At 36.4% G+C, this 26297-nt stretch overlaps 2 protein-coding genes across 5 annotated transcripts in view; one reads left to right on the top strand and one right to left on the bottom strand.

The window, feature by feature from the left end:
- LOC126369399 (alkylglycerol monooxygenase-like) overlaps positions 1-26297 on the bottom strand; it is a 67357-nt gene that overhangs the window by 39685 nt on the left and 1375 nt on the right. The gene's annotated exons all lie outside the window — the stretch shown is intronic.
- The window catches only part of LOC126369427 (uncharacterized), an 84489-nt gene continuing 73923 nt past the window's right edge, over positions 15732-26297 (top strand). For all 4 annotated transcript variants that reach the window (XM_050013842.1, XM_050013841.1, XM_050013839.1 and 1 more), the window contains exons 1-2: positions 15732-15998; positions 24129-24155. The gene's annotated coding sequence lies outside the window, so the exon portion shown is untranslated. The remainder of the gene's footprint in view (positions 15999-24128; positions 24156-26297) is intronic.

The raw sequence follows: 26297 nt of genomic DNA, 5'->3' as shown, positions 1-26297 counted from the left end.
TACATGAACTTAGGCACAAACAAGCAAAACCGAATAATGAAGAGCGCCATGTGGGCATTTATATTGTAAAGACGCTCCGCAGACTCACCAAAACTATGAATGTGATCATTTACGAAAGCTGGAACAGCCTCGTCCAAAACCGGCGCCCCCAACAAACGCAGAGAACCCTCCCCCAAAGTCCTAATGCCCGGAGCCACCATTTCAAAATTCCTTATAATTTCAGCCCTCTGGTCTAAGGGCACAGTTGAACGAATAAAAAGCTCACACTTAGAAAAATTTAAACGTAAACCTATGCCCGCAAACGAAGTTACCAGGCCCTCCAGATCCCTCAACACCATCGAAGCATCCCCACCCAAAGTGCCATCGTCCAAATACCATGCGTTAAAAGGAGAATTTAGAGCTGATATTATGGGATTTATCGCCAGACTAAAAACGGCCGGAGCTAGAGGATCTCCTTGCTGGCAACCTGTCGCAGAGCTGATCAAGGAACCTCTATACACCAGAGAAGAAGGAGCACCATAACATTGCCACAAATATGGATATATCGCCGGTATATGCTCCTTAACCTCCCCCAAAAGCGCACTCCGGTCAAGAGTATTAAAGGCGTTTCTGACATCAACCTTAAGCAATACCGCTCCTTCATTTTCGGAAACAAAAGTGCGGGCTGCATGCACAGCTGCTTCACAGCCACTCTTTAAACCAAAACCTAACTGTTTTGGTTGGAAGGAGCCGCTAAGTTGAGGGAGAACATGCCTACAGCAAACCTTGGAGGCAATACGACGAATTGTGTTTCCAACAGCAATAGGCCGCACATCCCCATCCTTCTTTCCAAGTGCAAACAAGTTTGCCCCATATAAGACCGAAGTAACTTCTGAAGGCACCCTCCCCGATAACATTATATTTACAAGAGAAACCAAACTGTTCAAGAGAGATTTACCCACATCGCCCGTCGAGCCACACACCAAGTCTTTAAGATGTTGCGGGGAAAGACCATCAAGGCCACTAGCAGAACCACTCTTAAAAGACAATATTGCGGCCAATACATCCTCCGCTGTGGCCTGAGGTGACACATCCGACGGCTGCGGGGGAACAGGCAACTGCGAGGACACCACAGGAGCCGGATGTTTAGCCTCCAAGGCAACCAAGGTCTCCCGAGTAACTGGTGCAAACTCATCACTCGAAAACACCAAATGGGCCGCCCCTCTTAAATCACCGTCATTAAACTTGGCCTCGATCTTCTTCAAAATATCCTGCCCATTTAAATTTGTTCCACGAGAAAACGAGAAATCCCCGAAATCATGGGGAAACTCACAATTATTTTTCACCCTTTGTGTGAGAGAGATTGTCTCCCCGTTCCCCTTAACCACATGCAAAGTTCTAAAAGTAAAAGTCAATAAATTACTCCAATTGACTGCATTGTTGACAGAGACAACCATATCGACTGCCTTTCTCAAAGCTGTGGCAACCGCAATTCTGGCCCCACGGGGTACACGCTTCAACACAGGACAACTACACTTTAAATCTCCCAACAACTTCCATAACGGCTCGGCTCGACCAGGGCTGGGAGCAATACTACCGTCGGCATGACTAGAAGAAACATGAGCAACAGTGCCAACTGGCTGAGATATAAATAAAGATGATTTGTGCATCCGCCCCTTATGTATTTTTAAACCCCTGATGCTATTGAAAAACCGTGGCTCATTGCATTGATTACATCTCGCACGACCGCCCAAAGACAGGGCACCAGAATTACTTCCTGAAGTGGATGGTACCGGGACTGGCTGGGAAGTAGACATTGTAAGCTGTCACATACAAATAAAATACACCAGTTGTAGTCGAAACTAAACCATACTCATTAACAAAAAACAATAATTACGAGTAGTACCATATTTTAAAAAACGAAACGATACAAGTCACTGTTTTATAAATACAATATAATCATTCATATTTAAAATTTCAATAAATACTTAATCAAAAATCAAAGATGTATAGTCAATGTATTTTATTTAAAAAGTAGACTGATTTAAAATAAAATAATATAAGTAATCCAAGAAATAAAAATATAAAACTAACAACTTTAGATACCAACATTACTACAAAAACAAACCCAAAACACTAACTATAAGTCATTCCAACTAATCTACATAAGGAGAAAACTAGATAAGTACCATAAACAAAGTTCATCAAGAAATAATAAATATAAGGTAACCTCACAACAGTAAGCAACAATAATTATTCTTAAAAGTAAAATTTTAAATATTTAATCAATTAGGTAACATTAAATAAAAATCAATTAAAAACAAAAATACACAAACATACTAAACAATATTAAAAATTAAAAAAAAAGGGATTAAAAAACAATAACAATAAAAAAGTCCTTCCACCAACGGCAACTGGCATCCGGTAGATACGAACCCGAGACCCACTAGGCCACTAACAGTCTTGAGCTGGCAGAATACCAAACGCGCTAAGAACTGACGCGCAGCAACAAGCGAAAAACCGGAACGGTTACACCAAACGACGTCAATACGTAAACAACCGATCGTTGATAAAACACAGTGGGTAGATAATTCAACAACACAACTTCACTCAAAAACACAAGCACCAATTAATAAATTAATATTCGCTTTCTTCTTTCACTGCACATGAAGTAGACTCTCCGGGGACTAAAGGATGCAGGCATCCCCTCAAAAATGCGAAGATCTCCAACTTCACGGCGCATAAAACCGCCGTTCAAACACACCATAACCCCGTCATCCCGTCAGTGCTTTCCGGTACTTCCCGTTATTAACACACAAAGATAACACTTGACGTACTGCAGTATAGTATAAACAACAGACTAAAACCACTTAGTTTTATTTTGACTCAAAACTATAATTTTAAATCCCAAAATAATCAGAGGCCCAAATATATGTCCAAGATGACAGGGCAAAAAAAAAAAAAAAAAAAAAAAAAAAAAAAAAAAAAAAAAAAAAAAAAAAATAGTAATTAAATACAATAAGTCAGTAATTCACTTAATTTTCAATAACAAATTTTACGTCCTTGGAATGTTGGAGATACCAATTGAATGGTAACACTTACGTCTTCAATGGGCTAGCAATGGCTGGCAATGGCGGCTTGTCATAGGATTGAGCATTTCTGGTCTTCTTATACCATGGAAAACTGGAAGTAAGACAATATTGGTACCTAAGTTTGAATAATACCTAAATATATGTAACGTAACGTACAAGTACACAGAGCCACAGCTCATCACATAAACAGCCTATATACGTCCCGCTGCTGGGCACAGGCCTCCTCTCAATCAACCGGAGGGTGTATGGAGCATACTCCACCACGCTGCTCCACTGCGGGTTGGTGGAGGTGTTTTTACGGCTAATAGCTGGGACCAATGGCTTAACGTGCCCTCCGAAGCACGGAATCATCTTACTTTTTCGGACAATCAGGTGATTCAAGCCTGAAAAGTCCTCACCAAACAAAGGACAGTCTCACAAAGTGATTTCGACAATGTCCCCATCGGGACGCGAACCCGGACCTCCAGATCATGAGCCTAACGCTCTAACCAATAGACCACGGAGGCTGTCATACCACAGCTCATCAAGTAAGACAATTCACAAGCTCTCCTGATTTCGTGGCTGACTTTGCAAACTGACGTATCTCCAATTTTTAGGGTAAAATAATTTGTGTTTTGTTAACAATGAAACAAGGTGCAAATCAAATTCGCTAAAAATTTCAGATACGTCCAAGATTGCACAAGCACAGAGCGGACATTCCATACAAAAATTTCGTTCTTCTCCTCAGCGGGTGGATGAGGTAAACCTAGCTTGGGACCGATACGAATTGGTGCGGGCGGAGAATTGCCGTTCTACACATAATATTAGAAGACTATAGAGAACCGGAGAGGAAATATGATTGGCCACCTGATACGACACGATTCATTTATAACAAACATTATAGAAGGAAAATTAAAGGGAAGAGACCTAGGATAACATTTATGAAACAAATAAAAGAGAAGGTGCAGGTCGTGTCGTATCGGGAGGTGAAGGTTTTGGCTGGAAGAAGAGAGGAATGGCGGTTACTCCACCGACAAGAGCGCAGCTCTTAAATAGAGAGAGAGACATAATATTATTCTTTATTCTATTTTCTTCTTCTATCGTTTAGGTTGTGAGGTGAATTACCAACCCCATCAACCCTAGTGTTGGGGTTATTATTGAGCCGCCATAGGCCCCTGACATGCCTAATGTAACGACTACGTACTATGACACAACGCGCACGTACGTACTATGTACGTATTTTATGACATAAGTTATTAAATAATGGGGTTTGGATTTCACTCTCTTTCCCACTCTCTTTATGTTATATTATGTGCAATAAAGAATTGATTGACCTACTCTTAAGTACGATGATGGATATTATGATGAACCGAATGGCGACAGATTGTCAGCCTTTCGGCTTAAAATAGTTCATTGATTTCCAGAAATCACGGTTTGTTGGCACGTTAAGTTTTTTTTATACATTTCCATAGCAAATTCAATTCAGAAATCGGCAACTCAAAGCGAAATTGAATTTTCAGTTATAGCTTGAATACGGAAACTATATTACTTATTTGTTCTTCGCTCTCCGTTTTGTGCTTGTTCAGTGTTTTTGATAGAAAATTAATAATGTTGTTTTTTTGAATTGTTTTTCGTTTTATAGTAAGCGCATTTTGAAAATCAGTTTTTACTCTGAATGATATTAAATGAAATAAATCGAGGTTTTCTTGAATTAAATCACATTAATTGGCACATGCTAACACACATGCACACATGTACATGACACGATTGACGAATGTGGAGGAAACAAGAGGAATTGTGTCAGGATCGAAGCAAATGGAATTCCATAGTCTCTGCTAACCTCGGTGGGAAGTAGGCGTGAGTTTATGTATGTATATAAATCACATCAAAATGTGATTTTTTAAAAAGGCGTTTACGTGGTTTTCTCTATAAAGGGTCTATATTGTACTTTATTTCAATATTGCTTCTACAAAAACTTTTTTATATAGCAGCAGGCGCAGTACAAAAGCAATATTTTTATTTATTTAACTCGAATAAAAACCTACTGCAATTGAACATAGAGCCAAGAATGGCGCCGTTTGGTCTGCCTCCGTTCCAGTGCTCGATGGGATCTAGAATTGTGGGCACAAGGTCACGATGAGAAAACTAACGCAAGAAACGAAATGATTATGTTGTTCTGTGCTATTATACTTAGCTGACGACTACGTTCCCAATTGAGCTAGTCATCCATCATCCATCATCCATCGTAAGATGAACTTAGTACCCACGCTTCACCTGAGCTTTCTGAGACCAACATGAACGGTCTAGCCTCCGTGAACTGTGTTGGGTGCAAATCCGAGACCGGGATTCGAAGCAGCGACCCAGGATCATAGGATAAAAAGTCATGAGCAATATATTGTACCCACTTTAGGACTCTGTCGCACTAACATGTTTGACATTTAGTGAGACTTACAGTTCAATTTGTTAAAAAAGTTAATGTGACATGGTACCAAAGTGTATACATATTAATGCTCGTGTCCGTACTAGGTTGTATTCCTATTATATTTATAATATTAATTAACGAAATATATGAAGTTATCATTGTGAAAAAACGTGTTTAGATTATTTTCTTTCTTCCTGAATTCAGCCGGCAATTTAACAAACCCGAGGCTGTAACGACCCCCCCTTACTTAAAATACTTATTAACCCCACACACTCACTCCAATGACTAAACTGACCAGGATTCGACCCTGGGTTATAGTCAAATTAAGTGATTAAAATGGCCATTATTATTGTTGTGATCGTCTAGTATAAAGGTAGGACCTTATGTTGTGTTTTGTAGTAACTCAAATTCTTTTATATGAAGGTAGCTGAGTCAGATATGAATGCATGTTATTGAGGACATGTAAATAATGAATAATACTAACTTAATATACTACATATATACTTAATAACAATACAAATAGGTTATAATTATGTCACTATGGTATATGAGAAAGTCAAGTAAGTATCTAAGTAATAGGGCAATGAGATGTGAGATATTATAAGTATTTATAATTTAAAAACAGTCAAATCAACGCCAAGCAAACCTAAACTTAATAACACTGATTAAAGCTTATAATTAAACAAGAGAGACTTACAAGAAGATAAGAAATTAGTTAGTTATTTCAAATATTATTAGGAATTAAGTTTTATTATTGTAAAAGATCTAGAAACACAGGAAAAGGATTTGAATCCCATAACAACAATGTAATAGTATAGGGTGCCGTTTCGAGCCCCGACCACGCTCACCGGCGAATGAGGCCCTACCCTGATTTATGCCCCTCTCCGAAAGAACAAATAGGTCTTTTTTATGAAATGATAAGCACATAAATGTGACATATCAGGAGCATTAGGTAAATAGTTGGTAGGTAAAGGGAAGAGCTTCCCAACACCAATTTCACATATGTAATAAAATTATTTAAGTTAGACAGATTTACATCCAATCTAACAACACAACTCATTGTGATGCATAGCTAGCACCATAGCCATGGCGCAAAAAGGTAAGTATGTGAGCGACTTAGCAACCGGAAGCCAATATGCAGCTACTCATCACTGTCCTCCCCCCAATACACCACAGTGCAAGAGGATCAACAGAAGCAGTGACTACCGAACTGGATTGACCCCAAATATACTAAGCAAAAGGTCCCTAACAAAACGAATGAGCGACTTAGCAACCGAAGGCAATACGCAGCTACTCATCACTGTCCTCCCCCCAATACACCACAGTGCAAGAGGATCAACAGAAGCAGAGACTACCGAACTGGATTGACCCCGAGTATACTAAGCAAAAATGTCCCTAACGTCCCTACTATGGCTTCAGCGGCATTGCAATAACACCAGCCATAGGAATAAGTATGAGTGTGAGATGGATGGTCATGAATATGACACCAACCATGAATCACAAGAATATATGCAGTCAAACTGGATGTAATTGTTATGCATAAATGCATTATTGCAATAATATTGCATATTAGTAAGCAAACAAGTTGCATAGTGAAATCAGGCCAGGTAAACCCCTGGACAAGGTATAGCTTGTAAAGTTAGGTATGTCACAAACTAGCAGCAGTGACATTAAGGTATTATCAGGTAGATGAATAGTAATATAACACAAATAAATTGTGTTGAATTGGTTTGTATATCAGTGTAATCAAGCCAGGCAAGCCCGGACAATACAGTAAGTATATAGAAGTCATGTTAAGTCACATAGGTGAAATAACAACACAGATTCAAAGTATATAAGTTTATTCAAAAGCCATTATCAATACCATTACCTTCATCTCATGGTATCCAGACTTTTATCATTCAATTCAAATTAGTAATTAATTGTATTATTTACATGGCTTGATAAGCCACAATAAGCTGATAGGTCCAGAGTGGGTCATAATAAATTTACATCATAACACAAGAGGACAGAGTTGACCCATACCATACAATACTGATTATATGGCATCGGCTAGAGTCTTCATACTCGAAAGCATCGCCACGCACAACCGCTCATCAGGAGGAGGCAATCCAACCTGACTATCCAAGTCGCAGCGCTGGCTCGATACTGATTATCTAGCTTCATCTCATATTGGCGGATGGTCATCCTGTCCCAATATCAGAAAGAAGGTCATGGATAATAATATCTCACCGCACCACTCCTGTAGATAGCTGTATCTCCCAAAGCACCACTATAGAACAATCCAGAACCATGTTACAGTGGTAACAACAACTGTTCTTACAATTATTCTACATTGACACAGTGAGGTAGCAGGCCGTAAACCATAAAGGTTCACCCTGTGTAACTTCAGATTGGTTTTCGAATAGAATCCTCGGGGGAATTCTAACTACAATAAAACACAGCAAGATTACAATCCAACCTGGACCAACAGTCTAGGTTCACAATATAAGGTAAAAATCTAAATCCATGAGGTTACCTCTAAAACAAGGATACCTCATTCTGCATACTGATCTCCCCATCTCCAAGCAATAATTATATTACCTCGAAATGTGAATCGCAACATACAGAACTACAAGAAGAACATTTTTGTTCAGTTTATGTGGCAATATGTACAATTTTCATTGTAAACATTGACACACAGCCCAAACATAACCAATAAGATAATAAAATCCAGTCAGAATATATCGCAAGCAGTCATTCCCTACGCGTCAGTAAAGTGTCAGTCAAAAGTTAAATAGATAAACATACATAAACTACATAAAATAACATAAATAATAACAAAACACAAACAAAGGTAAACAATCACAAGCAGCACATGGTCCCTACGTTCGCAAGCTTCCCTACACACTTTTGACACATCCTACTCCTATCGGGCCCTATCTTTAGCGTAAAATTGTACCTGTCGTCTGAGATCTGATGATCTCAGACCTGTTTCCAACGATGCCTGAAAGAAAAGGTAATTAGTACACCACACTTCCTATTTTAAACCTAACAAGGTCCCTACAGCGCACTCCGCGGACTTTTGTCGGACAAAACTCTAAATATTTCACGTAATCTACGCACGGAAGCTAAATCTAATCCCTATTCTAACGCGGTAGACGACCAGCTACACCACGGAAGGTTCGAATAGCTGATTAAAGAGCAAATTTACATATTTTGACAAAATAACAATCGCGCACTGTAATCCTGAGCTACGGAGCTCTCAAAAGTCGCGACAGCTGGTAATCCAGCAGAACGAATCCCTACCAACTTACAGAATAGCTAGTCCGACTTGAATTTTCTAAAACCGGCAGCACCTCCTGCTGTTATTGCTCCGAGCGAAGTTCCTCAAAAAATCGTGCAAAACCCCTTTTATACCCGTTATGCTCCGTCTCATCTCTCAGGCAATTGCGATATTGCTACCACTAGCGCCTCAAAAACATACAAATGACATTTACCCGACATTGACAATCGAGGTATTTATTGAAAATCTCATACTTCCTATTGACATAAAAATATTCATTTAATTTTATTTTTATTCTTAAGTAGACTATAATACTAATGATGTTATTTATTTAATCAAATTCTATTTAATTTATCAAATCAGAACTGCAGAATTTTAGATAAAAAATATATCCAATTTTGTAGAATTTCTAAAAAGCCAAACACTCGCTCGACCATTTGCCTGACGTTTCTCGCACACATCTGTAATTTACATAATCTACACAAACCAAGCTCCTCAACCTTATTGGCTGTTTCTCTGTGTACGCGAAAAGTGGCGTGACTTCTGGATTGTTCTATTTTAGGGTCTAAAACGCGTACAATACAACACCTTGTCAACAATCCAAAAACGGTTCCGTTTTTGGAGACAAAAACCATGAAAATACCTAAATTCCTCTATAACTCTTAAACTGTGACAATTAGGTAGCTGAAACTTTCAAAAACAATGCATCTCCATTGCAATCACAACTACAAATTCAAAGAAATACAATAAATCAAACATTTAAAAAGATCCCCCACTCTACAAACCCGATCCTCCAATGCATGTTTTGGCTTGTCATTAACAACGACAACATACTAGCAATATAAAATTCACGATCAATTCACGTTCATGTTTTTGTTCACTAAATGTTCTTTCAATTGTAGGCACGGAACCCCTCAAAATAATGCGATTCACACTTGGCATTATTTTAGTTTTACTTTTTTTTCCATGATTTTTTCAATTTTCACGAATTACAGTTCTAAAAAATTAGAATAATATTTTAAACGATAGGTACGAACTTCGTATGCTTTATAAATCAATTTCAACAAGAAATACTACGTAATATAGCTATTATTTTCAATTTTGTAAAATATACCAGCTCAAAACCCTTCATTCATATATTTTTACATAGACACCCTATGGGTGCTTGCTACTCCCGCGAAAATTCAAACTATCCTAATGTCTATTTTTGTATTTTAAATAATTTTATTCCATAAATTCGTACATATTCTTTCAAAATAACATCCCTATCTCGAATCCTAATTAACAAACTCTAAAATTTCGTATACCTTTTTATAATCTATGTATTCCTGTGACGTAAACTGAACATATCCTTCATTCGTTCTCACAGTTAAACAAAACACTTGAATCAAGTAGTGTGGTTTGTATTGTTTGGACAATTAGTGTACTTTTTGTGTTAAATATAATTATGAAACCTTTCAGATCGTGTTTAATATGACTACAAAATAGTGGGAAACATAATGGAAGGAAGACAAAATAAGATGCAACGTACGGGTTTTAGCTACAATAATTAGTAAGATTGAAGACTTCTTGACGATGTTTATAATGTATCCTATAAAATATTCACTCGCCAGGTAAGAAATTAATAAATACCTTTTGTATTCGTTAAGTATTTTATAGAGAAATTCGTAGTGCAAAAAGTCACTGTTTCAACCATTTGTTCCAATTTTTCTTATGATAATTTCAACTATCAAACAGCAATCAAGCAAAATTTTATTACTTAACTCCATGTGTGGAGAGATAGTTCTTATCAGGACTACAAGAATTATTTGAATCTGTTTAGGATTTAATGAGATATTAACAGATGAAATTTTTCAAATATTCCTTAAATTCCTACACATGCTCAGTCACTAACAACCTTGTTTTATTGATGAGTAATATAATAATTAATAAATTACATACCTACCAGACATGAAATCAACCAATAGTTTCTGGACTGATAAATAAAATATAAAGTTATTAGCAAAACGGTTTCGGTTAAAACTGGCTTTCATGATGAGATTTGATCTCCCTTCATATTGTTTTGAGAATAAGAATGAATCCTACTCCTATTGTACTTACGTGTTTTTATTAGTTTATTAGAGTCCTGTGAGTCATAAATAATACCTGTAGAAACAATAAGTAAATGCAAGTCATCGTCTTAGTAGGTACTAGACAGTGATTATGCTCTTACATAAAATTTACCCCTAATTTCAGTTATGAATTACTTTCAGAATCGTCCAAAGATCCAGTAGAGACAGATATCTACTCCAAACCTGGAATCTGTTGCAGAATATAAAAAAAATTATGGGAAAACAAATGTGAATGACGGACAGATTTAGCAAGATGAAAGATTTAAGCCTACAAGCACGCTACTGTTTCTCACATCAAAGGTACATTGTTAATTATGAACATCAATAGTAAATAAAGCAGTTTTGGAGAAAAATAGTATGTTTCATTAATAATACCCTGGTTGATTATTTTTATTGATATCGTACAGCTCCATCTATTGGCAAGCTATGGTACTACAATGACTTCTAGCTATCAAGCTGCCTAGAATTGAAGTCCTGCTTTTCACAAATGTCAGTCCTTTTCCCACTCCATCTATGTACGAGTAGATGCACTTATCCAAATCTATTCCCTAACAGATGGCGTTGAATTTATAAGTTAATAAAAATAGTTGGCTTATAGAAAACATTAGATTCAAATTAAGAAATAAGTATTTTCATAATGGTATACATAAACATAAACAGCATACATATGTCCCACTGCTGGGCACAGACATACATAATGGTATAATCACTAGAATATCATTATCACTTCCATATTGGTTTGTAGATACATACATACATACACAAACTCACGCCTACCTCCCACCAGGGCAAGCAGAGACCACCGAATTTCATTTGTTTGTAGGTCTATGAAATTATGAAGCCTAAAGGTGAAACAAAGCCTACATATTTCTCAAAGTTCCAATTATGGTTTTTCCCTGTCTAAAGTCTAAAAATAAAAGAATATTATAATAATAAAAATATAAATTCAAAAAGACGAAAATAATAAATAAATGTCGAAAAAATATTTCTCCCCATAGCCAAACATTTTAGTTACTGTTAAGTACTAACTTTTAGTCAAATATTTGAACACATTATTGATGTACATTAAAGTTTATTGAAAATAACCTAGATGACTCCATCCGCGACGATTATTGTGGTGCGTTCTGTTACAAGGCCAATTGGCAATAAACCAGACTGTGTAGCCATTATATTACACAGGTCGTCATAAAAATATGACAAATTAAAATCAATTAACTGGGTTTATTTACGTCGACATATGCGCTATCAGTGCAATGAAAATTGAAAACTTGCTCGACTTTAACATTAGACCATAAAGTTCAGAATATGGCGAATATAAAATTATGTTACATTCAGTTTCAATTTTTCAAACCACAAAACGAAGTGTGTTTGCCCTAGCGTGTGTTGAAAGCTATAATAATATTAAATAATTATAGCTTTTATCAAGCCTTGGTAACAAGGCCTTATTCAACCATAATACAATATTTGAATAATATATAAAGTAGTGATTTTCATAGAAACATAACCATCATTAGCATTTGTATGTGTTTAGGTATATTTTTGCGTCACAGACTTATCCCTGCCAAACGCAAAGTTTCAGCATCGAATAAGGGATAATGATACGTTTAAGACGGTAACTCTCCGCTTCCCACCCGCGTTTGAGCTAGGTTTACCTCACCCCCCTCAAACATGGTTAGACTGGAATCGTATGGTGTCAGACGTCACACACACAGATGCGCGTGTACGATAACGTCACTGTGTTGTGTCAGTGTAAAACGAGATTGTGTGAAGTGTCCGGGATGTGGTTTAAGCATAAGTATTATTTGTCTGGGGGGTTAAAATGGCCACATCGAAACAATTCATCCGGTTCAAGATAAATTAAGAAAATATGATTACTAAATAAAGACAGATCTAAAACTAACGAAAAACATTTTCTTTTTTCTATTTAACTTATTTATGAATTTTAATCAAAGAAAACGTAATAATAAGTCGGACATTTTATCACGTTTTTCTATGACGTCACAGTATGCTTTTTCATACAAATTCGTGTTTTGACGTAAACGTCAAACTACTACTAAAGTACAGTTTGTACTAAAGTACAAAATACCTAATTTGATTAGTTGAAAACTAGCCCGATGAAGATTCTTAGAACAGGTTCAGTACGATCTACTCTGAACCGGCGTATGATTGATGAACGTGGAGGAAGCAAGAAATGTGTCAGGATCGAAGCAAATCGAATTCCATTGTCTCGCTTACTCCGGTGGGAAATATGTGTGAGTTTATGTATATATTTGTATTTGTAAAAGCGTTATGTAATTTAAAACTGTTAAAAGCGACTGCCAACTAAAACAATGACAACATGACATGTACATGACAAAACAGTAGCGTGAAGCATACAGTGACAATATTTACCCATGACACAGGCTTTGTGGCTTCGCCATGCATCGTAGTAATAAGTACTCTATCATTAACATAATTATATTTACAAAATCTCGATATTTCCTTTTCGAGTGCTTTTAACTAATATAGGAATAACTTCCACGGACGGCTAGACTCCTCTACAAGTCCTATCGTTCGGGCTGTGCATGATACTATTATTATAAGAGTGGTCTTATGTACGGTCGGAGCAGTAGGGCAATAGGCTAAGCCTATAATGATGTTATTAGTCACTAGTTAATATAGTTATTAGTTATTAGTAGTGACTGACTGAATATATAATTAATATAATTATTATCATCTTTATTTGAGTATTTTTCTAATTTGATTTAGTTTTTACTTAATTTAATTTTAATATTGCGTTTTATTGATTTTGGAATTTTAATTTTATAATTGCTAATGTAAATATGGGTTACATGCCTGAAATAAAATAATTTTATTTTATTAAAATCCTGACGCACACAGAAGCAGTATCGGTGAAACGATGTCAACTTTTATGGTTGGCATCGCTTTTACTACTTCGCGGCGCATGAAGTGGCCAGCAGCGATGTTGGAGGAGGAGAATGAGGAAGATACCGGTGGGGGTACGGCCTGGAGAGTGACACATACAATAGGGTAGTTTCCAACTAGTCAAATCAGTTACTTTTTACTAAACGTCAAAACATGAAATTACTGTGGAACTTGTATGAAAGAGCAACCTGTGACGACATAGAAAAATGTGAGAAAATGTCGCACTTACTATTTCATTCTTCTTTATTAAAATTCATAAGCAAGTTAAATAGAAAACGGAAAACGTTTTTTTGTCATATTTAAATCTGTTTTAATTAGTAATAAGAATTTCATATTTTTTCTTTGACCTGGGAAACCTTGTTCACACAGAAATCCGCCTCAGCAGCACGTTTTCATTCAAACCCACAACATTATAACATAGCATCACGCCTGTATCTCCGAAGGGGTAGGCAGAGGTGTATAGTATTATACAACCACTACCCGCCAGCTTTGACAAAAAATACAAATAGACACTTCAATACTTTGGCTTTGTGACGTAATAGAAGGCGACCCATTAACCGGGTACAAATCTTGCAAACCACGGGATAATAATATCAATCATCTTTGATGCAAATAAGAATTTAACTCATAAAGTCGAATTCATTATTATTTTTAATTGGGATTCAAACCTATGACACTACGAACTAACCTCACGTGTTCACCGAATAGGGAAATTACGGATTTGTATTACGGGTTCGACGAATTACCGGTTTGAATTCGAGACTGTCGTTAGGACTATGTTCCATTAAAAGAGGCTGCCAACTCTCCGACCATAAACCTACAAACTTGAACTTTATGCTAATCATCGTATTGACAGAAAAAGAGTTTCAAACAGCAAGCTCTTAACCTAAAACTATTTCGTTACTTAGAAGCTACGAATAAATTAACTTAGAAGCTACTGAGTCAAAAGAATCGGGTATTTATAAAATGATAATTTAGAAATAGAAGCCAGTCTATGACGATGAAAAATCAATCTCATTTTACTTTTCGACTTATATTGTAATTTAATTGCTTTTATTGATGATGTCACAAGACAGTATTTCCATACAAATTCCAAAGAAAACATTCGTTTTGACGTTTCGTATAAAGTATCTCATTTGACCAGGTTGTCAAGCAGCCTATTGCTTTGCTTAAAAGAGATGACAAAAAACTTTGCACAAGTTGTTTGACTTTTTTATTGAAGTCCGAAAAGTGGATCGCAAAATGATCCATGGTAGGCTTCAAGATTTTAAGCGCAACTTTAATGCCGCAGTCACGTGCTTCGAGTATAAAGCCTACTTCATAAAGTCTTTGCTACCTACTTTGCTACTGGCTTTTTAAAACCAAAAACCAGATTGATCTCGTCTATCAATAATTCCGGTAAACTTTCAAATCAAGCAGTCAATATAGAATTCTGTGTTCTGTTTAAGTGCAATGTATTATTTACCACAAAGAGAGACTTTACTATTTGAGGCTCACCGTCTAAACAGTACAGCGCATGTGCTGTACAATTTTTAGTGATGGGACGAGAAACGGTTTTGGAAACGGTTTTTGTATTTATGTTTTTTTGTATTCATCGTCGTATTTAAAACAATATTCAAGAGTTTTGAAATTAAAATGTATATTTCGCATTATGTAAGTAAATACTTTATTTTACGTACTAGGTAAAGTATAATATTTATTATTACTCATAAGTACTGAAAAACTGAAAGTTGTGCTTTGGATTGATATAATTTTGTTGTAAGTAAGAAAGAATTACACAAATCACATAGGTAGCAAGTATCTTAAACGTGCAAGAGAAAATGCAAGATTTATTGAACTATTGTGGTAATCTCACAAAGTCATGAAAATATTTCACAATAATTTCTTCGGTAAAAAAATACCGATTGTTTCGTACGTTCCCCGCTCTACCCCACACGATACCGTAGTCCGCGGCCGAAGCGACCCGGCCGCACCCGCGCCACCCGCGTAAAAGCGCTCCGCATTGCAAAAACTACTGCAATATCAAATTAACTTCAAAACTCCATACAAAAAATGCGCCTGACATAAAATTTATAGCAAGTGCACTGTAACGCGTTTCTGAAGTGTTCATTGTAAGGCGTTGGGGATTCTAACACATGTGGCTGAAGGGAATAAGGTTCGATACTGCATGGCATAAGCCTGGGTAGTCCAGTGTACCAAAGGTCTTTGTGCGCCGGAATGACACGGTGAGTCCCTTTATTTGTTACTAGTTGTTTTTTTATTGTGTGGTTTATATGAAGTGCTTGCGATGTGACAAAGCCTATGGATGAGTTACTAACCTAGTTTTGACAGACAGGCTGGCAGCAGACAAGTAAATAGGTCTGGCGATGTTCGTTTCTAAAGTTAACTTTTGCCTGTACAGGTAGGTACGTAAAGAGTTTCAGTCTATGAAATTAGTAAGTATATAAAATATACTGGTTTTTACGGGTTGTAAAGAGTTCAAGAACCGTTTCTGGAATAAACTTAAAGATGTTTGTGACTGTTTTTACGTACAGTACTATACTCGTACTCGTGCAATAAAGTTTGTACGAGCCAGGTAATCTAAAGTAACGACCGAACCTTCACTTTAAAAAAAAATCGAGTACAAAAGAAAATAACTAAGCTTTGGTATTTCTCTAATTGTATAATTACGTATTATTAATTTGCTTAGTACTACAGCTACTCGGAAAACTGAAAATTGTGCGCTTGATTGTTTTCCCTCGTTTTACTTTTTGATAGAAAATATTTTAGTTCCATTTTTTAAAGAGATGTTTCTGTAAGTTTCCTTGTTTACCGTATTGAAAAAATATTACCATTCAATCAAATCAAATCAATATTATACTTAACAACAGTATCTGGGCGGTGTTCTTGCTCTAAAGCAATTTTATCCAGGCAACCACTATCAGAAAACCACAATTTATTCTGAGAAGGTAATCAAGTTACTGGATATTGGGAGGATGAAGATATACAACACGATCTTGATATTTGCCTACAAAAGATGCAATTTTGAATGAAATACTATTTAGGTACAAACTTAAAATTACACCCAAGGCGGGTACCTATATAATACGGTCTTTGTTTTTATGCGCTCTTAGTTTACCACAAAGAAGCTATACAAAAAATATCTATATAGAAGTATACGTACCTACCTATATATAGATATTCGTTGGTCTAACAGAAAGCTCGATGAGGTGTGGGTACTAAGTTCATTTTGCGATGGGTGTACATATAATACCGCAATTGGGATACAGTTGTGAGCTTATTATATGTTGTTTTGTGTTATGTAGATATTTAAATATAAAATTACCCTGAACACGTATTCTGTTATCTAAAACTTTTAATTAATCGTACTGTTTCTGACTTGTTGTTAATCTAATATTAAGTATGTTGCGATAACAGTTAATATTGCATTTTTTATCGCGTTATTTTGTTGGAAATATTGTTGTTTATTTAATTATTTTAAAAAAATACTAATATCCGTGTTAGCCCGCCCAGTTCGGAGAAAGCATGGCTTAAATTGTAGTGTAACTGCTTCAAATCCCGGTCCCTGCTCGAGCTTTAAACCACTGAATTCAGGTTTGGATTAGGCTAGTTTCCAACTAGTCAAATCAGTTACTTTTTACTAAACTTCAAAACACGAAATTACTATGGAATTAGTATGAAAAGCACACTGTGTCATAGAAAAACATGATAAAATGTCGGACTTTTTATTACATTTTCCTTGATTAAAATTCATAAATAAGTTAAACAGAAAAAGTAAAATGCTTTTTGTTAGTTTTAGATCTGACTTTATTTACTTATAATCCAATTGATATGACGTGATTAAAGCACATAATAACGGGTTCTTACCGCATTTAAATGGGGATATGAGACTCCCGATATTTCGACACTGTTGCAAGTGCCATGATCACGGGATGACTTATCAGTCATCCCGTGATCATATCCCCATTTAAACGCGGTAAGAACCCGTTATTATGTGCTTTAATTATGATAATAACCGCGTAAACTTAAAACAATGATATGACGTGGTTTTCAGGATTTGTTAATGGCAATAGACTCGCCCTATTAGATGGGAAAATAAGGTGATTCAGTCTGCAATGCTAGCCAAACAAAGGACAGTCTCACGGGTATCCAAATCGTGAGGCCAATGCCGACAACTAGACTGTTTGAAAAAAGAACATGTAAACAGTTTTTGTCTAAATAGATTGAAAAGCATCCTCCTTTCGATAGAAACCGTTTCTTCACAATTTGATGCATTACCTCCGTAATACAGACATCAAGTACTGAATAGGTACTGTCTACTATAACAGTTTGAATGATGGATCGACTGTATGGATCGTGCAGTATTTTGAAGAGAGGTCTTTTAACTCAATAGCCACTAGAGGTACGCTTTAATGGCCGTTTTGACTTAATAAAGTACAGAAATTCGCTCCCTCAGTATAGTTATGAATTAATACGAAATTTATACCTTGTTTTAAGTTTATGCGGTTACTATCATAATTAAAACACATAATAATGGGTTCTTACCCAAATATCAGGAGTCTCATATCCCTACTTTAAACGCGGTAAGAACACGTTATTATGTGTTTAATTTATAAGACGATATTTGATGAACGCAATAAAATACAGGTACCTATTTGCTACTTTATTGTAGTCTAGAATTGTTTCGCGCTTGCGCAGTTACCATAACTTAATACGAAACTTGAAAAGGTATTTCTATACACGGAAATACAGTTTAACGATTGATTGTTGATTTATTAAGATGTTGTTCATGATTGGTTTACAGTTCATCGACAATTTTGAGTGTAATAGGGTAGGTGCCTACCTATACAATTATTAGACTTCGATTTCCACTCCAGAGTTTGATTGATTGATTGTTAATTTATTATGGAATTTCCCATTTGGATACCTATAGGTCACTGCACTATTTTTAATAAAAAACATAACATGCTAGAATCAACCTTATCTTTCTTCAATGGACCAGAACACCAAAGACATCTTCAGCCTCTTTTGCAAAAAGATCTCAAAATGTCACAGTGGCTTTTGAGTTGTCTGACCCTCTTTACTTTCGAATCTTAGTAAATCCTACTGAAAAGTACTTTAAATGTGGAGTTCTTTCTTGTATGCATAAATATAGGAGCCACATCGTGGTACCGTGCTTTTTTTTACCGTGACTTATTGTAGATTTGCCGCAGATGACATTAATTACTTGGGCGGACAAATGGGGAGCGCTGAAGGCCCGCACCCGGTACAACGTTTAAGACAACAGGCCTGAGGGTGCCCAGTTGGGCTCGAACCTCTGCTCAGGACGTCGTCTGAGAGAAAAAATATTTGAAAGAATTAATCGACCCTAGTGGATCGATAGCGATAAGCGCTGATTGAGGGAAATCGTCGACCACGCCGGCGGGGTCGGTATCGGGGTCTTATAAAAGTCACTACGACCACACCTTGACGCTGTAATGAGTAAAGTATATAGATGTCGCTGTATAACTCCTACGTGATAATTACCTATTTTCTGATTGCTCGGATACATAATTAATCAAACATAAACTGCCTATATACGTCCCACTGCTGGGCACAGGCCTCCCCTCAATCAACCGGAGGGGGTATGGAGCATACTCCACCACGCTGCTCCACTGCGGGTTGGTGGAGGTGTTTTTACGGCTAATATCCGGGACCAACGGCTTAACGTGCCCTCCGAAGCACGGAATCATCTTACTTTTTCGGACAATCAGGTGATTCAAGCCTGAAAAGTCCTTTCCAAACAAAGGACAGTCTCACAAAGTGATTTCGACAGAATTAATGAAAACCATAATGTAATGGCAAAGACTAATAATAAAAGACTACTAATAATAAAAAAAGACAAATACTTAATAATAATAAAGGTTAAAATCAATGTTGGTTGATATTTGGATCAGAGATGTACCTATAGAATTTCTCTCTTTATTTTAATAGGAATCAAAACCTTCGTTTTCGGGCATAAAATTAGTTATTATTTGTTATTTATTATTTGTAAGTTATTTATTGTCTTCACAAAAAATGCATTTCGCTGGAATCCATGAAATTCGAAAGTTATACAAAGGCAGTGTTACACAGCGCAATCTATATTTGTATTAGATGACTTGGCCTGGAATGTTCCTCATTTCTATGCATACAAACTAGAACATTACAAAAAAATGCTATAATAATCACGCACGTGTGTAGATGACACCTTAATAAAATACTCGGTTCGTGCCAACTGTCATGAGTTTACGCTGGTTTACGCAATACGTTAAAAGTAGTAACGTAAATTGCTTTTCCAAATTCAGTAGAGTTGTTAGTATTCGACCCCTAACACAAAATACTTCGGTCAGCCGGAGGCCCGTGTCGCTCTATGATTTAACGCGAACGGGCATTGATAAATAGCAAGTTACTGGCAAGCATAATTAATAGCAAGTAACATAACATGGTTAAGTTTACAGCAAGTTTCGCGTAAATAAACCATAATATAAAAACACAAAACATAAATCTTCTTCTATCGTGTGGGTTGTGAGGTGGACCAACCTCATCAACCCTGGTGTCAGCGTTACTATTGACCCGCCAAAAGCCCCTAACATGGCTCATGTAACGACTACTTACTTACATCAGTAAGTAGTAACCGGGACTAACGGCTTAACGTGCCTTCCGAAGCACGGATTATTTTACTTTAGGAGAATCTGGTGATCAGCCAGTAATGTCCGAGCCAAACTAGGCACCACAATGTGATTTTTGTGATATGTCCCCACCGGGAATCGAACAAAATGTAAATAGCCTATATAGGTCTCAATGCTGCTGGATACAGGCTTAAACATCGTTAACTAACTGCTGGGCTACTAGCCCGAACACTTCTACCAACCTCTAGTCACACCCCAGACACTTCATACAAACAACCTCGTTTTACACAGACACCACACATTGACGTCATCGTACACGCGCATCTGTGTTTGTGACGCCCGACGCAATACGATTCAAGTCTAAACTATGTTCGAGGAGGGGTGAGGTAAACCTAGCTCAGACGCTGGTGGGGAGCGGAGAGTTGCCGTTCTATATGTGGTATTATTCCTTATTCTATGCTCTAGTGAAGTAGCGTGGTGGAGTATGCTTCAGACTCCCTCCCCAATGATTGAGAGATAGTTTACGCCCTGCAGCCTGCAGTGGATAACCCGTGTGTATTATATAGACATTTTGTGCCGAGGGGTTGCATACCAAAGAGGTGCCTACTGAATTCGGAAAAGTTATGACAGACCAAAACTGGACCTTATTCCAATACATTTTAACGTACTACGATAAATTCCATTAAGTCTCCGGGGATTCCACGTGTTAATTGATGCGTCACAATATCTTTAAGTAGTATAATAAGTGTTACTTATAATGTTACTTATTTTTATTACTATAACACTTTACCATAAAAAGGCCACACGCTTGATCGTACCTACACCTGCTTCTGCCCTTCCAGCATAGGTTACGCATCGCGCTCAACGCGGCAAGTATAGTGAATGTCATGATTTCGGTTATTTTGCAATTATTTGATCGGCCACTCGTGATTACGTAAAATAAATAATTGTATGAGCTACCACTAACACACGTACTATTCGTACTAGACAATTTGATACCTCACGGAAATTCAATTACCTTTTCTTCACGCATTGTTCTCTCTTATTTTGATTAGTTTAGTTGTCAGCTCTGTCCTGATACCTGATACTTTCTCTGTCGTAAGGAAGATCTCGACCAGACACAATGTGAAATCGATTGTGTCTGCTGCCTCAACATATTATGAGATATGATAACGGGTGGTACATTCGGCTTTATCTTCGCAAAAAATCATTGGCTATTGGTCAAAGCCCGTGTTGTAGTGGCATCTATGTAGACAAAGTATTACATGCAGCGGGGGCTGCTTACATTTGTTTGTACCGGCTGTTGAATATTTTACCCAAGACTGTTCTTACAAAACGTGCATTTATATTCTAGGGAGGGATTTTACATATCGTTTCGGAGAAGACATTTGTAACATTATGCGACGGCGTAGGTACCTTTATTTTAACGATTGGTCCTCCACTTCCTGATCTATTTGATAACCAATCATCATCGTTTTTATCACTTTGTTATGCCTAGTTTGGTTAAAACTTTACAGGTTGATCAACCCGGTTTTCGAAAGTAAGATGATCCGTGCTTCGAAGGGCGTTAAGCAGTAGGTCCGGGCAGAAATAAATAGTAATTTACTTAAGTACGTAATCGTTGGCGATGGCGGCTCAATAGTAACTCTGACACCAAGGCTTTTTCTCATTTTAATATTTACTGTATATAATTAATGCATTAGGATTACGATAAAGAATACAAGGAACTAGCTGTTACCCGCGATTTCGTTCGCCATCGCTTTTTATCCCCTTAGGGCTTGAGTTTTTGAAAAATCCCGCCTTACTTAGAAAACACCTACATCCTAAAAATTTGAGACTCCTCGGACTGAGTACATTAAAATATGTAAGTATGTATTTCATATACATATGGTGTTCATAAAATTATTTATAACACTTTCAAGGACAGAACGTCTAATGACGTTCCGGTTCCAAGTTGTCATACTCTCATACTACCTATTATGAACCATCAATGACCCATGGTCTCTGTCCGTGAAAGCACTAGTATAGGTACTACTATTATATTTGTCCAAAATTTTCTTGTACCTAAGATTACCGCCTGTTGTGCCTTCCTGTATCTATTATCATTCTTTCTGTATCTTGTGTCCATTGTGCTCAATAAAGTATTTTATATATCTATGCGTGTAACAGTACGCTGGAAAAAGTATCTAAAAAGTAATGTTAAAAAAGAAACGTTTTAAAAAGCTGTATAAATTACGCGTGTGCGGAAATTTTGTAAAAAAACAGTTGCTTACACGTTTTGCAGAGGACGATATGCGTAATTATGCATATTTTTTTACACTGTGTTACCTACCTATAAATTGTTTTATGCGGAAACCGTTCTAAGTATTCAAGCATTATAAAAAGCTACATAATTAATGCGCCACACTACGAGTTTTTATTGTATAAAACACGATTCTCGGTATTTATGAATGAAGGTCTACTAAGTAACGTGCGGGTATACTTCCTAAGAGAACGTAACTTATGCATCTACCTGTAGGGTTCTTTATGGCATATCATTTTTGTTTGTTTCTACGTATGAAACAAAAATATATTTCAAATAATAAAATAATAAATTAAAACCAAATAACACAATAATCAATCATAATAATATTAAAATTAAATAATTTATTATAAGTACCTACTTAATTCTCCTCAAATAATAATTAAATACCGTTGAATTTTTATTCAACAAAACACGACATTAAATATTTAAAATTTGAATTTGGAACATTAGCAAATAGTTTGATTTATTTTTAATTAAAAACTACTAGGTTGTTTATATGGTAGGTATCCATTTTATATTCCTCTGATAATCCTTACGAAATATAAAATTGCGAGTGATTTTATTTATGCTAAGTGTTCTTATGTGTATTATAGGTATCTTATTATATTTTACATATATTTCAACAGCTTATAGGAGCATAATAAAAAATACATTATGTCTTGTAATATTGGCATGCAAAATGCATACCCGTGTTAGCTAGGACGATAATGCGTTTTTTGGCCTCTCGTGCAAGAGGTCAACGGTTCTGAACGAAGCCTGTAGCATTAGCTTTTCAGTATTTAACTAATGTTTTCTAGGTAGTAAATTAGCTAAGCTTTAACAATCCTGAGAGTGGCAGGTAATTTGGAAATATAATTATGAGAATAAAAGTTTGCAAAAATGTGTTAAATGTGCTTAAACATAGCTGGCGAGGAGTGAGTCTGTATATTATACACCCCTGCCTACCCCTTCGGGGATACTGAAGTTTACTATGAACTCCTATCTGTTGATATTACTATAATTCTCTTCTAATCGTGTCAGGGTTATTACTGAGCCGCCAAAGGCCCCTGACATGACTCATGTAACAACTACATACTTACATCGGTAAGTAGTAACCATGACCAACGGCTTAACGTGCCTTCCGAAGCACAGATTATTTTATTTTCGGACAATCAGGTGGGTGATCAGCCTGTAATGTCCTAACCAAACTATGGATCAGAAAGTGCTATATGTACTTACTGTATATACCTACATTAGTTACAATTATTATACTAACTTTAATTATTTATGTATAAATTTTTGTGTTACTATTTGTTTATACATGCCTTAATTATATTTAAATAATTTAGTATTATATAATCTAAGTACACTATTAACGTGTTTATGTGCATATTTCAACTTTGTTTATCTTTGGTTCACAGAAGTGTGAGCGCATCACTTCAGCAGACGTAAGTAGATATTTTCGTTTTGTTTAATTATTATTTTGAAAAATTCTAACATTTTTTTTAGATGGTTAAGTAATACAACTAAAACATTACAATTACAAACTGGACTCAAGGAACTCTATCGAGACAATATATGACCAGTTATGTAACTCAATATCTAATTAACGGACTTCAAAAAGAAGGTGGCTATTAAGATCTGTATTCTATTTAACTGACTTCATTTCAGGTTCCTATTCTACCGTTCACAAATTTATAAACTAACATAAAGCAAGAACTCTCAAACTATAAAGCGCATTGTCCGCAATTGCAACATGGGACAAAAGCGTAGACGCATCAGCGAGCTACGCAGAACTCCTTCATACATTCGCACAACGCAACGTAGCAATATGTACTTAGTACGCCGTACTGCGTTTTCTGTTGGCAATTTGCCAAGACCACTATACCAAGAGGCGAAATGACTGAAACGAGGGCGCTTTGTTCATGGATTACAACCATACGACGATTAGTTCGTTTAAAAAAAGAACACCATTGTACTGGCGCCTTTGTAAAACCTTTTGTGTGATTATGGAAAAATGAAACGTGCTAAGAAATCGTTTAATGGGAAGCGTGTGTTGGTAAAGGGAAATTGAAAATTAAGTGCATTTACTTATACGCTGTGTGATGGTAAGAATAATATAAATACGCGGTCTTTATACACACCAGTGTGTACCCAAGACTTGCTTTTCCCTTTATTACTTCTCTCTGTCTAGTTAGTATCTATTTAAGCTTTTTACATACATAAATAAGATCACGTCTGTTTCTACCCATACATTTCCCATTTACCTCATCATTATCAGCCGTACGACGCCCGCTGCTGGGTATAGGCCTCCCCCAAGGATCTCCACGACGATCGGTGCAGCGCTGCCCGCATCCAGCGGCTTCCCGCGACCTTCCCATCCACCCATTTACCTTCTACACTAAAAACAGTAAGTCAATTATTCTACATGATGATACCCAGTAGGGTATCGTATCACCAACCAACCACCAACAAATGACCTTATTTGTTCTGTGGCCATTATCAGCTGAAACATAACCCACCACGTACTTCGGTTAGTGAAAGATTTTAAGCAAATACCCAAACAACAGACAAAGTTTGTAAATCCCCAAAGGCCTTTGGCTTGTTTCGCTTGTCAATATCAGGCAGCACGAAGCTATGTTAAATTTTGAAACAATTTAATGATTATCGGCATCGAGAATTGCTTTGTTTTTATTAACATTTTCGTTTAATAACAGCAACTTTACTACTATATGTAAGTATTCATTAGAGTTACCAGTATGAAAAATCTTCCACGAGTCCACTTAAGTTTGAATTGGAACGGTAGTACGGTTAGTAGTGATGTAGATACTAACTAAATGTAACCTACGTAAGTTTTGCGGTACGACAACTCACCGCATAGATATGTTGCCTCCCTTTCTTTTCCTTTGCATTAAATAAGGAAGGAATATCAAGTCGTGAAGGATACATTCCTGTGGTGTGTTCCCTACTAGGTATTTTGGCTAAAATTAGGCCAAACTCATAAAATTACGAAGAGTAAAACTTTTGATGTTAATAATAATATCAATGCAGGGAGCATGACTTAATGAACTTTTTGTTGGTTACCTATCTTCCCTTTGAAATCGTCTTTCGTCATTCTGGGGTTGTTATATCGATAATTGTAATTTCATTTCATTTTGTTGATTATTTCCTTACTGGTTGAATATACCGTATCGATTTATAGTCAGAATAAGAACATTAATAAACTCGAAAACGATGTAACCACAAACGATGCCGTCTATCCGTGAAAAATCGTTATGTAAAGTTGCCTGGGAGAGATTGCTACTTAGCAAAAAGGCCGCCTATTGTACTCATTCTATTTCTCTTTTGTTTTGTATTTTGTTTTTTCCTGTTTGTGCAATAAAGTATTTGCTATGTACATACCTACTTATTTGTGTCTTTATGAGTTTAAAATCATTTTTTGGATCATAGTTATTAGATATCACATGTTTTCCAGGATTTGTACCCGCTTAATAGGTAAATGACTTAAACATAGCTAGTGAGTGACGAGTTGGTGTATACTATATACCTCTGCCTACTCCACGGGAATACAAGCGTGATGCTCTGTTATG

The sequence above is a fragment of the Pectinophora gossypiella genome, chromosome 9 (assembly GCF_024362695.1).
Source record: "Pectinophora gossypiella chromosome 9, ilPecGoss1.1, whole genome shotgun sequence".
NCBI lineage: Eukaryota > Metazoa > Arthropoda > Insecta > Lepidoptera > Gelechiidae > Pectinophora > Pectinophora gossypiella.
This window is presented reverse-complemented; position numbering and strand designations above follow the sequence as displayed.